The sequence below is a fragment of the Sminthopsis crassicaudata genome, chromosome 3 (assembly GCF_048593235.1).
Source record: "Sminthopsis crassicaudata isolate SCR6 chromosome 3, ASM4859323v1, whole genome shotgun sequence".
NCBI lineage: Eukaryota > Metazoa > Chordata > Mammalia > Dasyuromorphia > Dasyuridae > Sminthopsis > Sminthopsis crassicaudata.
In genome coordinates, this window is record NC_133619.1 from 362,972,892 (window position 1) to 362,991,127 (window position 18,236).

Sequence of the window (18,236 nt, forward strand, 5' to 3'; positions counted from 1 at the left end):
ATGCAGAACTCTGGACAAGAAAAATGCTTCTAGAGACAAAAGATGGAAGGTTTCTGTTTCTCCAAAATCTCCTGATTTGTAGGAAACAGAAAATCAGGCCTTCAGACTTAATCAAGCAGATAGTGGTTCAGCTAATAGAGTAAATATCTAAATATGTCAAATACTGATAAATGTCATCAGCTCAGGTTAAGTAAATATGGCTACAGCTGGCCAAGGCTCAAGTAAATATGGGCATGCTCATTTTATACAGGTCATAGGAGAACCATAGAAATAATGAAAAAGAAATACAGAAAAAGAATTCACATCCGCTTGTAAGTTCTTTATCTCGCTCTATTCCCCACAACTCCCCTCTTGTAATATCTAAATCATTTTATCATATTTCTATGAAGAACTTACACACTGCTCCAAATCAGTTAACATATCTATACATAGCTTATCAAGTTCACCAACAAGATCATCCCTCTGAAATGTATTCCAGCCTTTTCTCTGAAGGATCATCATTTTAAAAGCATCTTCTGTATGCAATATTTTGATAGGGACCATTGAACTATTCTGGTTACTAATGTAATTATACAAGATAGATATAGTGACAGTAAGATAAAACCACTGATTGCAATAGGTTCATACCATAAAAATTGCTTCCACCAACTGTCTTGGAACCAGGTATCACAGAACCGATTGGCATTTGGCAGACATAAAAATGCAAAGATAAATTAACAAAGATGACAATCTAGGGAAACTGAGGCACAATATTACACACTCTCCTTCTGAAGATTTGAGTTATTGAATTACCTCCCCTAGATACATGGGAGGACTCTCAGCACCATAATTTTAGGCAACCCAATGTGAAGCAAATAAATCAAAAATAAAACTAGAAAATGCAAGAACTTATGATGAGGGCAAATGTCTTCCTGACACCCCAGAGTTATCAGCAATACAAAGGCCCTCATCTCAGAGAGAGAATCCAGTTTGAAATGGACAGTACACTGTGTTAGGTGTCTACAGTCATTTGTGCCCTTAACTCAGCTTCTGCTTATATAGTGGCTCGAAACAGTCATGCTGCCAATTCAGGGGGCACCACGATCCAGGGGAGAAGGGTGAGGCTTGGAGTGACTACAACCAGTTCCCACCCAGAGTGACAGACATGGCTGCCAGTAGAATCCAGATTTCTGACCAGAGCTATCAGAGCATACACAGTTAGACCGTGAAGGCAAGCAAAGCCTGAATTTTAGAGGCTTGATCTCAAAACTGCAAAGTTATTGACAATGCTGATAATACCAATTAAGAAACTTGGGTTAATGAGGTCATTATACACTTCAGCAACAATACTCTATGAAGATGTATTCTGATGGAGGTGGATATCTTCAACAAAGAGAAGATCTAACTCAGATCCAAATGATCAATGATGGACAGAATCAGCTATACCCAGAGAAGAAACACTGGGAAATGAGTGTAAACTGTTTGCATTTTTTGTTTTTTCTTCCCAGGTTATTTTTACCCCCTGAATTCAATTCTTCCTGTGCAACAACAACAAGAACAACAAAAATTCAGTTCTTCACACATATTGTAGCTAGGATATACTATAACACATTTAACATGTATGGGAATGCCTGCCATCTAAAGGAGGGGGTGGAGGGAAGCAGGGGAAAATTCGGAACAGAAAGGAGTACAAGGGATAATGTTGTAAAAAAATTACCCATGCATGTATAGTGTCAAAAAATTTTTATAATTATAAAACTAATTTAAAAAAAAACTGAACTTACAGAGCTTGAGACTGCCAGTCCCAAGACAGGTGTCTCTATCTTGGAGATTTCCTAAAAACAAAATAGTCCCAAAAGTTGAGTCTGCCAGGGCAATGCCACAGAATTAGGGGTTGCAAAGATAAAACAGTAAAAACAAAAAAAGATTGCTTAAGGACTTCCAGTTTAGGGTGAACTGGTGATATAGTGGGTGGAGCAGCAGTATCAAAGGCAAAGTGAACAGAAAACTAAGGATTCCCACTCTTTTAGATATTTTGAGAAAAATCCACCAGTTTCCCTAGTTCCCTATCTCCTTTTTTTCCCCTCATGGAATGCAATCATCCAAAAACAAAGTAAAATAGTCAAATAACCATCCCACATATAAATCCCAAGAGTGAATTAAAGTTCCTATACATAACAGACTTATACAGGAGGAGTTTCCTAAAATTAAAAAAAAAAATCCCTCAAACAATTACATGTTCTGAAGTGAACATAGATATTATAAACACAATATAACTTCCTTAACAGCAACAGTTACCAATTTTAACAATTTCCCATCCCAAATCTTAAAAACACAGTAATACAGTTGTAATTTTAAACAATAATTCATCAACCACTTTCCCACTTCCCCCATATCAATCCAAATTACAGAAGGAGCATGGGCAATGGTCTCAATCTTAGCAACCTCAGGCTGAGAAAATGTCAAAGACCCTTAAACCATGCTGGGGTGTGGCTCTGGTGTCAATCCAAATTTCAGATGGGCTAATCCTTATCTCAGAAGAGGTTCAATAATCTGTAATTTGACTAAAATCTAGAACAACAAAAAACCAAATCTAACAACGTTAGAACAGTCTGAGATAGAAAGACTTGATTTACCAGACTGCTGCCAAATGTGAAGAGCCAGGAGCCGAGTTGGCTTCACAAGGCAGGCAAACGGCTGTCAGCTATATTCCCAATAAATAAAACAACAATTAGGTTTCACAGACTACTGTTAATTGTCCTCTTATCATTTATTAACTATTCTTCTAAACATAGAAATCAGTCACAGGAAAAAAAATAAATGCGATAACAAAATTATACCATCACATAAGCAGTTAAAACTCAAACTTCAGCACATCGGAGAGTGGAGCTTTAAAACTCCCAAATAATATTAATTACAAGCCCAAAGAATTTTATCTCCAAAGTTGCAGATAAATCCCAAACATTTATTTACCATGACCTTGTATCACTAATAGTAAGAAACTTATCCCAGAACATTCACACAATTCTCAACAGACCTAAGTAGATGTTGAATCATTAATAAGTTGAATATTATACCAATTATTAAGCTTTTGAAATACCCAATACACAGAAAAATCCCAAACTACATATTCTTCACATCAAATACATTTTCAAAAGGACAAAGGCAAAAACTATTATTCTTGGAGTCCTGTTTTAGATAATTGGCATCAATATAGTTAATTAAAACTTCTTATTTTCAGATAAAAGAATCTGAAAAGTTCTTGAAAACATCAATTAAACTTTTTGAAATAATCCTTTCAAACTACAAGTCACATTTCTGATCATATTCTTTAATATTCATAACCATTATGAATCTAAAGAAACAAATATCCAATCAATTAAAATCTTGTAAGATCAGCCTGCCCCTTTAAATCACGTTTGTTTTCTTCAGCCAAATGCAGCTGCAGCTTCCCAGTGCTGCTTTCCCCGTGCAAAAACACACCCCATCTCACAGCCTTCTCTCTGTGACTACTCTTATCCAAACAGTTCCTTCTTTTTCCCCCTGATTTCTTCTTGAAATCATTTGCATCTACTAATCAATCCTTTTTAAGTCACCTTCATTCTCCTGTCCCATTTTTCTGTAACTCTTCTGACTAGATGTTCCATTTCAACCAATGAATATCTTTTGTAAATCAATTTCTCTTGTCTCTTGACTTTAAATCACCTTGTTTTAAACTTAAAAACGTACTTTAAATTTCAAGATTCACAATTAATTTTGAACTCAATTTCATAAAACTTATAATATAGTTTACAAATTACCCAATAATTCTGGAAAGCAACATACCATTTAAGTAGGGATATACAAACACGACCTCACCCCCACCCCCAAGGTAAGCTACTGGTATTTTATTTAATAAACTATATTTCACTTTGAAGTCCAACCAAATAATAAAAAAAGTTTTTCTCTTCAGTTTTATAGGCCACAATATTCAAACAATTTTATCTTCTTTATAAATCTAACGTTTGCAAGGCAATAGCAAAATTATTTCTCCCAATTTCAAAATTATGGTACCTCTTTAAAATATAATTTCCCAAAACTCTTAATCAAATGTTGCAGACAAACAATTACCCAGTTTAGCCTTGTTAAACTTTCTGTTCTCTAATTCCATGAAAGCAAACTTTCTAATAATGATTTTTTATTTTTTCTCCTGGCACAAGTTTTAGAAACATGCCTAGTTTTTCCACAGGTCCAACAGGTCAGAGATACCCCATGTTCAGCTATTTACCCCTCTTACTCTATTTTTATTCTCCCTTCAAATATCTACAATTTCTTATTTCCAATCTTAAGTTTCCAATCTTAACACACACACCAATTTAAAATTATTTTAAAATCCACCAGTACTTTAGTTTGTAAAATTTCCTAAAATCTACCTAGATATTCCATTCAAACTTCTATTCTTTAGTAAGCCAGGAAAGAGTTAAGCATCAATTTTTGCATTACCTTGAACATTTTTTTCCCTCTGCTGAACTCTGATAATAACTCCTTGTTTACAGGAGTGATAACCACTGTCCTTCTATTTTCTCAAAACTTTCCAAACTTTCAATTTATGTTTTCATTTTTCCCCATCTTTCCCCCTCCCTGCAAAGTTGCTTCCAGAGGCAGAGGGAGTGAAAAAGAAAAAAAAAAAAGATTTTCTTTTCTTGAGAAGCCCAAAACTAGTTCCCAAATTACCGATATATTCTGAGTTACTCTGAAAGAATTACTATATCCAGTTCCCACAATTCAGTCTGATAGTTTGCTAAGCCTGTAACACAGAGGCCGAATTCTTATCTCTTATGAGCTTGCTCACTTTTAACACAGAACAAAAGCAATTCAAAGCAGACATAGATACACAGACAAAGGCAAACTCTATTTTCACCTTTTACATACAGATTTAAGTATGATAAACCCAAATAGTCCTGGGATATACATCCTCCCAATTTTTTTCCCTCTTATATTTGGGAAGTTCGTTCCAGTCTGGAATTTCCTAGCTAATGTCCTTATACAAATTGTTGGACTGCTTCTATACCACCTGGACCTGGTCCAGGTGTTAGCTGAGGCACTATGTTATCCTCCACCTAGGTAAAGGTCCTTTTTTACCCTCATTCTCCAGCACCCACCCGAGAGCCTCCTCAGGAAAAGTCCTTTATTGTTGGGGTCAACAGCAGTCCACACCAAAAACAAATTTAGGAGAGCTAATCCCTCAGGGTCTCCCTTGACCCAGCCAATAGACCTCCAGACTTCCCAAAAGCTTTACCTTGAGAACACGTGTTTCTTTTCAGGCTGCAATGCTGGCCATCAGGACTCTACTTCTTTCAGTCTTCAATTCTGCATTCCACTGAGTATCCTGGCCCCTGGTCAGTTGTCTAAGGGCGGTGGGAGGCTGCTCACCCAGAACCAGGGACCATGGAGAAAACTACTCTGTGGGCACCTGTCCCTGTTCAGGGTGTACATAGCCATCTCCCCCAAAGGCCCCATCCTGGACGAGCTCCCATCTGTGAGGGATGTAGAAGACCCTTACCCAACATGACTACTCAGAGATCACTCAGTAGAATGCAGAAAAGTTGTTTATTGAAAACCTCCTGGGGATGAGCTGTCCCATTGAGAGATGAGAAATAGAAAGCTCGAAATAGGAGGGCTAAAGAAGTAGTAAAGATACATAGCTTTTATACAAGAAATTACATCACAAGTAAAAGAGCATTGAGAAGGGAAGGGGAAGACAGCTAATGGTTCTTACTATTTGGAGAGACTGGAATGGAAGGTTTCTGTTTCCTCAAAATCTCCTCATTTCTAGGAAACAGAAAATCAGGCTTTCAGGCTTAATCAAGCAGATAGTGGTCCAGCTAATAGACTAAATATCAATATATGTCAAATACTGAAAAATGTCATCAGCTCAGGTTAAATAAATATGGCTACAGCTGGGCAAGGCTCAAGTAAATAGGGGCCTGCTCATAGTATACAGCTCATAAGTGAAACATAGAAATAATGAAAATAAAATACAGACAAAAATTCACATATTCTTGTAAGTTCTTCACCTTATCTCTCTCTATTCCCGATGGGAGGAAGTTTCTCTTCTTCACCCCTCCCCCCCACCACATGGCCATTCTGAGGACCCCACCATTCTCGGAGGTCCAAGGCCACCAGGCTCTCTGTTCTGTTCTGGGGGAGAAATCTGTGTTGAGCCCCTCTCCAACTCCACTGTGTTCAGGCTGAATCCAGCAGGAGAAAGGTTACAGGATTGGTGTCAGTTGCAGATATGTCTCTACCCGGCTACTGCTCCCTGAACAAAGGTAGGAGTTATCCGCCCTCAAGTTCCAGGGTGAGCCCTTCTCATCCGGGAAGCATTGGGTAAGTTAACAGCTCTTTCTCACTAGAGTGATAGCCACTGTCCTTCTATTTTCTCAAAACTTTCCAAACTTTCAATCTATGTTTTCATTTCCCCCCCATCTTTCCTCTTTCCTGCAAAGCTGTTTCCAAAGGCAGAGGGAAACAAAAAGAAAAAAAGATTTTGTTTTCTTGAGAAGCCCAAAACTAGTTCCCAAATTACAGATATATTCTGAGTTACTCTGAAAGAATTACTATTTCCAATTCCCACAATTCAGCCTGATATTTTGCTAAGCCTGTAACACAGAGGCCGAATTCTTATCACTTATGAGCTTGTTAACTTTTAACCCAGAACAAAAGCAATGCAAAGCAGAAATAGATACACAGAGAAGGCAAACTTTTTCTTTTTATTAATTTTATAAATATAAATTTTTAAATTTTATTTATTTATAATCTTTTTGACAGTATATATGCATGAGTAATTTTTTTTATAATATTATCCCTTGTATTCATTTTTTCAAATTTTCCCCTCCCTCCTTCTACTCCCTCCCCTTGATGACATTTTACATGTGTTGCAATAGAATCTAGATACAATATATGTGTGTAAATACCATTTTCTTGTTGCACATTAAGTATTAGATTCCAAAGGTATAAGTAACCTGAGTAGATAGACAGTAGTGCTAACAATTTACATTCACTTCCCAGTGTTCCTTCTCTGTGTGTAGTTATTTCTGTCCATCATTGATCAACTGGAAGTGAGTTGGATCTTCTTTATGTTGAATATATCCACTTCCATCAGAATACATCTTCATACAACATTTAAGTGTACAGCAATCTTCTGGTTCTATTCATTTCACTCAGCATCAATTGATGTAATTCTCTCCAAACCTCTCTGTATTCATGCTGTTGGTCATTTCTTACAGAGAAATAATATTCCATAACCTTCATATACCATAATTTACCCAACCATTCTCCAATTGATGGACATCCATTCATCTTTCAGTTTCTAGCCACTACGAAAAGAGCTGCCACAAACATTTTGGCACATACGGGTACCTTTCCCCTCTTTAGTATTTCTTTGGGATATAAGCCCAATAGCAGCAATGCTGGATCAAAGGGTATGCACAGTTTGATAACTTTTTGGGCATAGTTCCAAATTGCTCTCCAGAATGGCTGGATTCTTTCACAACTCCACCAACAATGCATTAGTGTCCCAGTTTTCCCACATCCCTTCCAACATTCATCATTATGTGTTCCTGTCATCTTAGCCATTCTGACAGGTGTGTAGTGGTACCTCAGAGTTGTCTTAATTTGCATTTCTCTGATCAGTAGTGATTTGGAACACTTACATGAGTGGACATAATTTCAATTTCATCATCTAAGAATTGTCTGTTCATATCCTTTGACCATTTCTCAATTGGAGAATGGTTTGATTTCTTATAAATTAGGGTCAGTTCTCTATATATTTTGGAAATGAGACCTTTATCAGAACCTTTAACTTTAAAAATATTTTCCCAATTTGTTACTTTCCTTCTAATCTTATTTGCATTAGTATTGTTTGTACAGAAACTTTTTAGTTTGATGTAATCACAATCTTCTATTTTGTGATCAATAATGATCTCTAGTTCTCCTCTGGTCATAAATTCCTTCCTCCTCCACAGCTCTGAGAGGTAGAATATACTCTGTTCCTCTAATCTATTTTTGATCTCATTCTTTATGCCTAAATCATGGACCCATTTTGATCTTATCTTGGTATATGGTGTTAAGTGTGGATCCATATCGAAAATCTGCCATACTATTTTCCAGTTTGACCAACAGTTTTTTCTAAATAATGAATTTTTATTCCTAATGTTGGTATCTTTGGGTTTGTCAAAGACTAGGTTGCTATAGATGTACCCTTTTTTGTCCTTTGTATCTAATCTGTTCCATTGATCGACCAGCCTATTTCTTAGCCAATACCAAATGGTTTTGGTGACTGCTGCTATATAATATAGCTTTAGATCAGGTACACCTAGACTACCTTCATATGACTTTTTTCCCATTAGTTCCCTTGCAATTCTGAATTATTTTTAATAGCTTTTTTAGCAGAGTCTTTGGGGTTCTCTAAGTATATCATCATGTCATCTTCAAAGAGTGATAGTTTGATTTCCTCATTTCCTACTCTAATTCCTTGAATCTCTTTCTCGACTCTTATTGCCAAAGCTAGCATTTCTAGTACTATATTGAATAGTAATGGTGATAGTGGGCAAACTTGTTTCACTCCTGATCTTACTGGGAAAGGTTCCAGTTTATTTCTATTGCATATTATCCTTACTAACTTTCTCTAGGAAAAGTTAAGAGAATTGCAAGAAGAAATAGACAGTAAAACTATAATAGTGGGAGATCTCAACCTCGCACTCTCAGATTTAGACAAATCAAACCACAAAACAAATAAGAAAGAAATTTAAAAAGTAAATAGAACATTAGAAAAACTAGGTATGATAGACCTTTGGAAAAAACTGAATGGCAGTAGAAAGGAATATACTTTCTTCTCAGTAGTTCATGGATCCTATACAAAAATTGACCATATATTAGGACATAAAGGTCTCAAGATTAAATGTAGGAAGGCAGAAATAATAAATGCCTTCTTCTCAGATCACAATGCAATAAAAGCTACATTACAAAAGTAAGAAGTTAGGGGTAAATAGACCAAAAAGTAATCGGAAACTGAATAATCTCATCTTAAATAATAACTGGGTGAAACAGCAAATTATAGAAACAATTAAAAATTTCATCCAAGATAATGACAATGATGAGACATCATACCAAAATCTGTGGGATGCAGCTAAAGTGGTAATAAGGGGAAGTTTTTAGAGGCCTATTTGAACAAAATAGAGAAAGAGAAGATTAACAAATTGTGCCTGCAACTTAAAAAGCTAGAAAAAGACCAAATTAAAAACCCCCAACCAAAAATCAAACTTGAAATACAAAAATTAAAAGGAGAAATCAATAATATTGAAAGGAAAAAAAACTATTGAATTAATAAATAAAACCAAGAGTTGGTTTTATGAAAAAGCCAATAAAATAGATAAGCCTTTGGTAAATATGATCAGAAAAAGGAAAGAGGAAAATCAAATTGTTAGTGTTACAAATGAAAAGGGGGATCTTTCCACCAATGAAGAGGAAATTAGAGAAATAATAAGGAATTATTTTGCCCAACTTTATGCCAATAAATTTGATAACTTAAGTGAAATGGATGACTTTCTCCAAAAATATAGGCTTCCTAGATTAACAGAGGAGGAGATAAATTGCTTACATAGTCCCATTTCAGAAAAAGAAATAGAACAAGCTATTAATCAACTCCCCAGGAAAAAATCCCCAGACCCAGATGGATTTACATGTGAATTCTACCAAACATTTAAAGAACAATTAGCCCCAGTGTTATATAAACTATTTGAAAAAATAGGGGATGAAGGAGTCCTACAAAACTCCTTTTATGACACAGACATGGTACTGATACCTAAACCAGGTAGATTGAAAACTGAGAAAGAAAATTATAGACCAATTTCCTTAATGAATATTGATGCTAAAATCTTAAATAAGATATTAGCAAAAAGACTTCAGAAAATCATCCCCAGGATAATACACTATGATCAAGTAGGATTCATACTAGGACTGCAGGGCTGGTTTAATATTAGGAAAACTATTAGTATAATTGACCATATTAATAATCAAATTAGTAAAAACCATATGATCATGTCAATAGGTGTAGAAAAAGCATTTGATATAATCCAACATCCATTGCTACTAAAAACGCTTGAGAGCATAGGAATAAATGGACTATTCCTTAAAATAATAAGCAGTATATATTTACTACTGTCAGTAAGAGTAATATGCAATAGAAATTTTTTTGACAGTACATATCAATGAGTAATTTTTTTTATAACATTATATACCTTGTATTCATTTTTTCCAAATTTTCCCCTCCCTCCCTCTACTCTCTCCCCTTGATAACAGGCAATTTAATATATATTATATATGTTACAGTATAACCTAGATACAATATATGTGTGTAAATCCAATTTTCTTGTTGCACGTTAAGAATTGGATTCCGAAGGTATAAGTAACCTGGCTAAAAAGACAGTATTGCTAACAGTTTACATTCAATTCCCAGTGTTCTCTTGCTGGGTGTAGTTGTTTCTGTCCATCATTGATCAACTGGAAGTGAGTTGGATCTTCTTTATGTTCAAGATATCCACTTCCATCAGAATATCTCTTCATACAGTATTGTTGTTGAAGTGTATAGTGATCTTCTGGTTCTGCTCATTTCACTCAGCATCAGTTCATGTAAGTCTCTCCAAACCTCTCTGTATTCATCATGCTGGTCATTTCTTACAGAGCAATAATATTCCATAACCTTCATATACCATAATTTACCCAATCATTCTCCAATTGACGGACATCCATACAGTTCCAGTTTCTAGCGAGTATGAAAAGAGCTGCCACAAACATCTTGGCACATTCAGGTCCCTTTCCCCTCTTTGGTATTTCTTCAGGATATAAGCCCAGTAGTAGCACTGCTGGATCAAAGGGTATGCACAGTTTAATAATTATTTGGACATAGTTCCAAACTGCTCTCCAGAATGGCTGGATTCTTTCACAACTCCACAAACAATGCATTACTGTCCCAGTTGTCCCACAGACCCTCCAACATTCATCATTATTTGTCCCTGTCATCTTAGACATTCTAACAGGTGTGTAGTGCTATCTCAGAGTTGTCTTTATTTGCATTTCTCTGATCAGAAGTGATTTGCCACTCTTTTATGAGTGGATATAGTTTCAATTTCATCATCTGAGAATTGTCTGTTCATATCTTTTCACCATTTAACAATTGGAGAATGGTTTGATTTCTTATAAATTAGGGTCTGTTCTCTATACATTTTGGAAATGAGCCCTTGATCAGAACCTTTAACTTTAAAAATATTTTCCCAATTTGTTACTTCCCTTCTAATCTTGTTTGCATTAATCTTGTTTGTACAGAAACTTTTTATTTTGATGTAATCAAAATCTTCTTTTTTGTGATCAGTAATGATCTCTAGTTCTCCTCTGGTAATAAATTCCTTAGTCCTCCACAGGTTTTTCTAATCTATTTATGGTCTCATTCTCTATGTCTAAATCATGGACCCATTTTGGTCTTCTCTTGGTGTATGATGTTAAGTGTGTATCCATATCTAATTTCGGCCAGACTAATTTCCAGTTTTCACAACAGTTTTTTCCAAATAATGAGTTTTTATTCCAAATATTGGTGTCTTTGGATTTGTCAAACACTAGATTGCTATAGTGGTACCCGTTTTTGTCCTTTTTACCTAATCTGGTCCACTGATCGACTAGTCTATTTCTTAGGAAGTACCAAATGGTTTTGGTGATTGTTGCTTCATAATATAGCTTTAAATCAGGTACACCTAGACCACCTTAATCTGACTTTTCTTTCATTAATTCCCTTGAACTTCTCAACTTCTTCCATATGAATTTTGTTGTTATTTTTTTCTATGTCATTAAAATAGTTTCTTTGGAGTCTGATTGGTATAGCACCAAGTAAATAGATTAGTTTGTGGTGTATTATATTTGCTCAGCCTATCCATGAGCACTTAATGTCTTTCCATTTATTTAAATCTCACTTTATTTTTGTGGCAAGCATTTTGTAATTTTGCTCATATAATTCCTGACTGTTCTTTGGTAGATGGATTCCCAAATATTTTATACTCTCCACAGTTGTTTTGAGTGGAATTTCTCTTTGTATCTCTTGCTATTGGATTTTGTTGGAGATGTATAAAAATGCTGAGGATTTATGTGGATTTTTTTTGTATCCTGCAACTTTGCTAAAGATCTGAATTATTTCTAATAGCTTTTTATTCAAAACTCTGGAGTTCTCTAAGTGTACCATTATATCATCTGCAAAGACTGATAGTTTGATTTCCTCATTACCTACTCTAATTCCTTGAATCTTTCTCGACTTATTGCCGAAGCTAGCATCTCTAATACAATATTAAATAGTGATGGTGACAGTGGGCAACCTTGTTTCACTCCTGATCTTCCTGGGAAAGGTTGTAGTTTATCCTCATTACATACAATGTTTACTGATGTTTTTAAATATATGCTCCTGACTATTTTAAGGAATAATCCATTTATTCCTACACTCTCAAGGGTTTTTAGTAGGAATGCATGTTGGATTTTATCAAATGCTTTTTCTGCATCTAATGAGATGATCATATGGTTATTGTTACTTTAATTTTTAATATGGTCAATTATACTTATGATTTTCCTAAATGCATAAAAGCAAAAAAATAGGCTTACAAAGGAGATCACCTGTCTTGAATTATAATAATCAAAATGTCCTTTGAAAACAAATTTATGCACCCCAGGTTAAGAACTCCTGGACTAAATGATCTCTGAGGTTCATTATAGCTCTCAAGTATTGGAATTTTGTAAGGGTATGTCCAGGAAAGACTATTTCCAGGTAAAGACACTCTTTGTCTCAGTTATATTTCCCACAGGGCTTTGACACAAGCAGCTTCTACCATTCTAAAAGTAAGCTCCTTAAGGACAGGAACAGAACAGGAATTATCCCCTCAAGGAACTTATTGCCTAATAAAGGTGATACCACCAGATGGAAACTAACATGGAAAATATTATGGAATGTAGAATAAATGCATAAAATGGACTTAGAGACAGAAGTCAAGTCATTATCTTACTATCTCATTTTACACATAAGGAAACTAAGGCACAGAGAGGCTAAATCACAGAATCCATGGGCTTGTGGGAACTCCTAACAGAACTAATGAGCAAACTCCTTTACAGGTGTAAATTCCGAGTTCAATGTGTTAGACAATTGTTAAGTACCAGACAAACCATTTAGTACCTAGTAATACTCCTACCAATAGAGTTGTGGAAACAAAATCTGAAGAGTTATAGAAATATGATCTAACAATAATTTAGATATTTTCATAGGTATTTCATTATATTTCCTATTTTAAAAATCTTTATTTTTCTTTTGTATCCTGAAGCTTTTATTTCTTGGTCTTCTTTAGACAGATCCTTTTTGTTGCCCAAACTCTATCCCCAGTGGTTTTATCTAGCCCTTTATACCCTTTCCTCAGGAATCACTTTTGGTATTCTTTATTCTGATTCATTAACTAGCTAGGGAATCAAAATTTTCCAGTTAGTCTAGCACAAAGTTGCGTCTCTTGACTTTAAAATATTTTAAAACTTTTCAATTAGGCCTTGTGGTTCTCTGCTCCTATCCCATTTGCAAATGCCACCTTGGTTTATATTCAATTAAATTTAGCTTTTACTGAATACCTACAAAGTATAAGGTACTATGCTTATTCCCCTTGATGGATTCAAGTCATTTCTCTGACAGTTATTATTTGTATGACCTTATCGGAGTGACTTTTCTTTTTCCTCTTCTATGAAACAAAAGACTTGAACTAGATAGAGCAGGGATTCAAACCCTTTTTATGTCATTAACTTGTTTGAAAATCTGGTGAAGTCTATAAACTCAGTCTTTGAATCTTGTTTTCAAATGCATAAAATAAAACAAATAGGGTTACTTATAAAGGAGATCAAGTTTATTGAAATATAATTATCAAAATGGCTTTTTAAAACAAATTTTAAAAACCCCAGGTTAAGAACTCCTGAGGTTCATTCTAGCTCTCAAATATTGGAATTTTGTAAGGGTGTGTCCAGCTAAGACTATTTCCAGGTAAAGACACTGTTTCTCTGAACTATGTTTCCCACAAGGCTTTGAGACAAGCAACTTCTACCATTCTAAAAGTAAGCTCCTTAAGGACAGGAACAGAACGGGAATTATGCCCTCAAGGAACTTACTGCCTAATAAAGGTCATACATCCAGATGGAAACTAACCTGGAAAATATTATAGAATATAGGATAAATGCATAAAATGGACTTAGAGACAGAAGTCAAGTCATTATCTTACTACCTCATTTTACACATAAGGAAACTAAGGCACAGAGAGGCTAAATCACAGAGACACACAGTATCTCAGGGTAAGGGGTAGAGAAGGGAACAAATATTTGATGAGCATCTACTTTTGGGCAGGTAGTGTGCTAAGTGCTTCACAACTATTTTCTCCTTTGATTTGAGGCAAAATTTGAGTTCAGGCCCTCCTGGATATAGTTAGTATCCAGGGTTAAGGAAAGGAACAATATTGGTTAAGCACCTACTATGTGCCAGGCACTGTATGAAGTGTTTTACAATGTTGTCTCATGTGATCTGAGGTAAATCAGAATCCAGCCCTCCCTGTCTGCAGTACAGTGATCTGCTATACCCTATACTCAGTCCTCTCTGGTAGATGTAGTTTCTTAGCTCAATACTCTCATTACTTAAGGACAAATTTCTTTATTAAAGGCTGAGCTCAAGGATTTATCTTCATCCCCAATTTTTCTTCTATCCTTAATATGCTTTCTGAATTTTTGATTCTACCAACCCTCTCCAGCTACATTGACATTACAATGGCCACCTAACATGTTTTTCTACCACTGCCTACTTTCTCGAATTTATCCTTCATATCATGTTAGTAGATTCTTATTTATGTCAGTCTTCTGATCGAAAAATCTTCCACCACGTGGCATTTCATCCCAAGTAAAATTTCACTTCTAGACACATCCTTAACTTTTCCCTTTCCTTGCCTTTGCCCCAGCTACAAGACTATAAATTTCATGAAGACCAAATCATTTTTTATAAAGTTTTACCTAAAATGTATATATGTCGGGGCAACTAGGTGGCACAGTGGATAGAGCACCAGCCCTGAATTCAAATCTGGTCTCAGACACTTAAAGCTTTCTAGCTGTGCAACCCTGGGCAAGTCATTTAATCCCAGTCTCAGGAAAAATAAAATAAAATAAAATGTCTATATCTCTCCATATCTAGCATAGTGCTCTACATACAGTAGGTGCTTAATGTGTGCTTGCTGGGTAAAATGAATAAACAAATTAACATTTCCAGATCTAGTATTTGTTCACATGAACATTGCTTCCACAGAACTACAGCAGCCCACCAGGCCCTGGGCCACTTGTTCAGGCTAGTAGAGCTAAGGCAAGACTGGTGCCTCATGGGCCTGGAAAGGTGATCAGTGCTCAAGGATGATCCAAATCTGGCAATTAAGAAAAGACTCCTGATTGGAAGAACATCCATCTGAGCAGGCAAGGAAGAGCTCAAGTACTTAGTATTGTTGGGGATCCCAGGCTTATGGTGTTTGAGGAAAGGCTCAAGTCTAGTGAAATAATTCACTCTTACTTCTGAGGCAAAGAAATAGGAGAGTTTTTTTCTTAAAAATCACAAAGAAATCGAGGCTCTTAGCAGACAGGAGCTCCCAAGAAGGGATTAGGAGTTTTTCCAGGTGCTTCAACCAGAGTACTTAGCTTTATGATTAGAATTCAGGCCTTGGGGGCTATGGAAATAAAAGGGAAGTTTGGGTTTGAATAGGCTTCAGTTCAACTCTATACAAAGTTTGATGAGTGGTACTTAACATGTATAGAAAGTTTAATTAGTAGTAGTTAACATTACCTCAGCTCTAGAGAAAGTTTGGTTAGTGTCAGCTGAACTCTATAGAAAGTTTAATTAGTGGGGGATGTTTCTAGAGGGAGAAGGAATCTGGGTGGAGCAGGAAGACAGAGTGCGAGGCCATTGACTTCTAGGAACTAGGAGTCTCTAGTGTCAGTATTAGGTTTTTTTCTTTGCCTCTGTCAGCCAGTGGTCCTGTTTTTAGTAGTTTTACTGGGGTCCAGATCTTTAAAAAAAAATAACAACTACAAAGTGTAACATTTGAACCTAAGGAATGTGACCCCCAAGTATGCTTTTACAAGACATCATCCTTTTTACACTGCCATTGAATTCTCTATCATACTGCTGTCCATCCCCCAAAAGATGCCCAGATGATAGAAGAGTGAGTTATAATCCTTTAGAGAGTCATCACATCACTCATCATCACATGCCTTACCTTATTCAGCAGCCACTGGTTTGCAGCTTGAATAGGTTTAAAAATTAATATACTAGCAATCATCCCCATAATAACCTTTCCAAACATCCATGTACTAGTGAAGCTGGTGGCTACATGAGGATGGAGAGTTGCTACCATTAGTGGTGGACAGCTTTCCTGGGTGAGGACTCCTGACTGGATCTGTAATGGCTGAACAGCAGGTGCCTTGGGAACCATTGGCACAGCATTCTCCATCCTCACAGGGAATCTAAAATGCTTTGCATGTGACTGGAGTTCAGTTTGAAAAACAGATGGCACACGATGAAAGGCTGCTGGAATGGATCAGTCTGAGTGCAAATAGGAGTAGTTCCAGGATGCAAGGAGACATTCTGCTGGGCAACTCCTCCAACAGGTGCTGCCCATGATGGATACAGAACAGATTGGTAGTTTCGCAAGGGGACATCAGTATTAGCTAGAGTGAGTGTAGCTGATTCTATCCACCACTGATCAGTTGGATCTGAGTTAAACCTTCTTTTTGTTGAAGATATCCACTTCCATCAGAATACATCCTCATACAGTATTGTTGTTGAAGTGTATAATGATCTCCTGGTTCTTCTCATTTCACTCAGCATCAGCTCATGTAAGTCTCTCCAAGCCTCTCTGTATTCATTCTGCTCATCATTTCTTACAGAACAATAATATTCCATAACATTCATATACCATAATTTACCCAACCATTCTCCAATTGATGGGCATCCATTCATTTTCCAGTTTCAAGCCACTACAAAAAAGGCTGCCACAAACATTTTGGCACATACAGGTCCCTTTCCCTTCTTTAGTATTTCTTTGGCATATAAGCCCAGTAGTAGCACTGCTGGATCCAAGGGTATGGACATTTTGATAACTTTTGGGGAATAATTCCACATTGCTCTCCAGAATGGTTGGCCTCCACTCATAAGGCCAGATAGTCCACATGACCAACAGGTATTTGAGATGCCCCACTGATGGCAGCTCGGTAAAGTCCATCTGTACACTTTTGCAAGGCCTGATATCAGGAGGCCTTCCTCCTTTTTGGACTTGTCATTGGGCTGCCCTATTCAGCCTGACAAACAGGACACCCGCTGACCAGTTGCCTGCTCTTGGGTACAATCCTAGTGCCTCCAACTTAGTCAACACTAAGTCACGCAGGTCTTGGACACCCCAGTGACTGCCTTGAGGTAAATATTGGAGTTCACGTCTCATATCTGCTGTGGTCAGTACTTCTCTGCCATCAGGGAGGAACCAGTGCCCTTCTTTATCCTCCTCAGCACCAAGGCTTTGGATTTCCTGCTTCTCTCTTGGGGTAAAGGAAGTTGAAAGCATTTGAGGCAGAAATGCCAGAATTAGCAGCATCATCTTCTCCATACTTACTGATTCTTCTTCTCCAGCCTGGTTCACCTCCTCATCCACAAAGCAGTCTCCTCTTGTCCCAAATGAATCTCCTCTTTGGTGCCCCTGCACATGAATCACTGCAACGTTCTTAGGTAACATAAGATTAGTCAAAATTTCAGTGACCAATGCCCTGTGTGCCAATTCCTTATCTTTTCTGTTTCCAATCTTTCCCTCAAGTAATTTACAGGATCTAACTTCTTTTTCCCTTCACTTATACAATGACTTAAATATTTTACCTCACATTTCACAAATTGCAATTTGTCTTAAGGAATTCTCAGTCCCTGTGCTCCTAAATAATTTAACAAACTGATAGTGACTTGGACAGGGTCACTCTTTTTCCTCCCTGCCACAAGATCTCCATATTGTAAGACTTTTAACAATAAGAAATTTATCCCAGAATGTTTACACAATTCTTATATACCCAAGTAGATGTTCCCTAAATTGAATATTATATCAATCATTTGGCTTTAAAAAATAAAATACCTGTTGATCAGTGGCATAGGT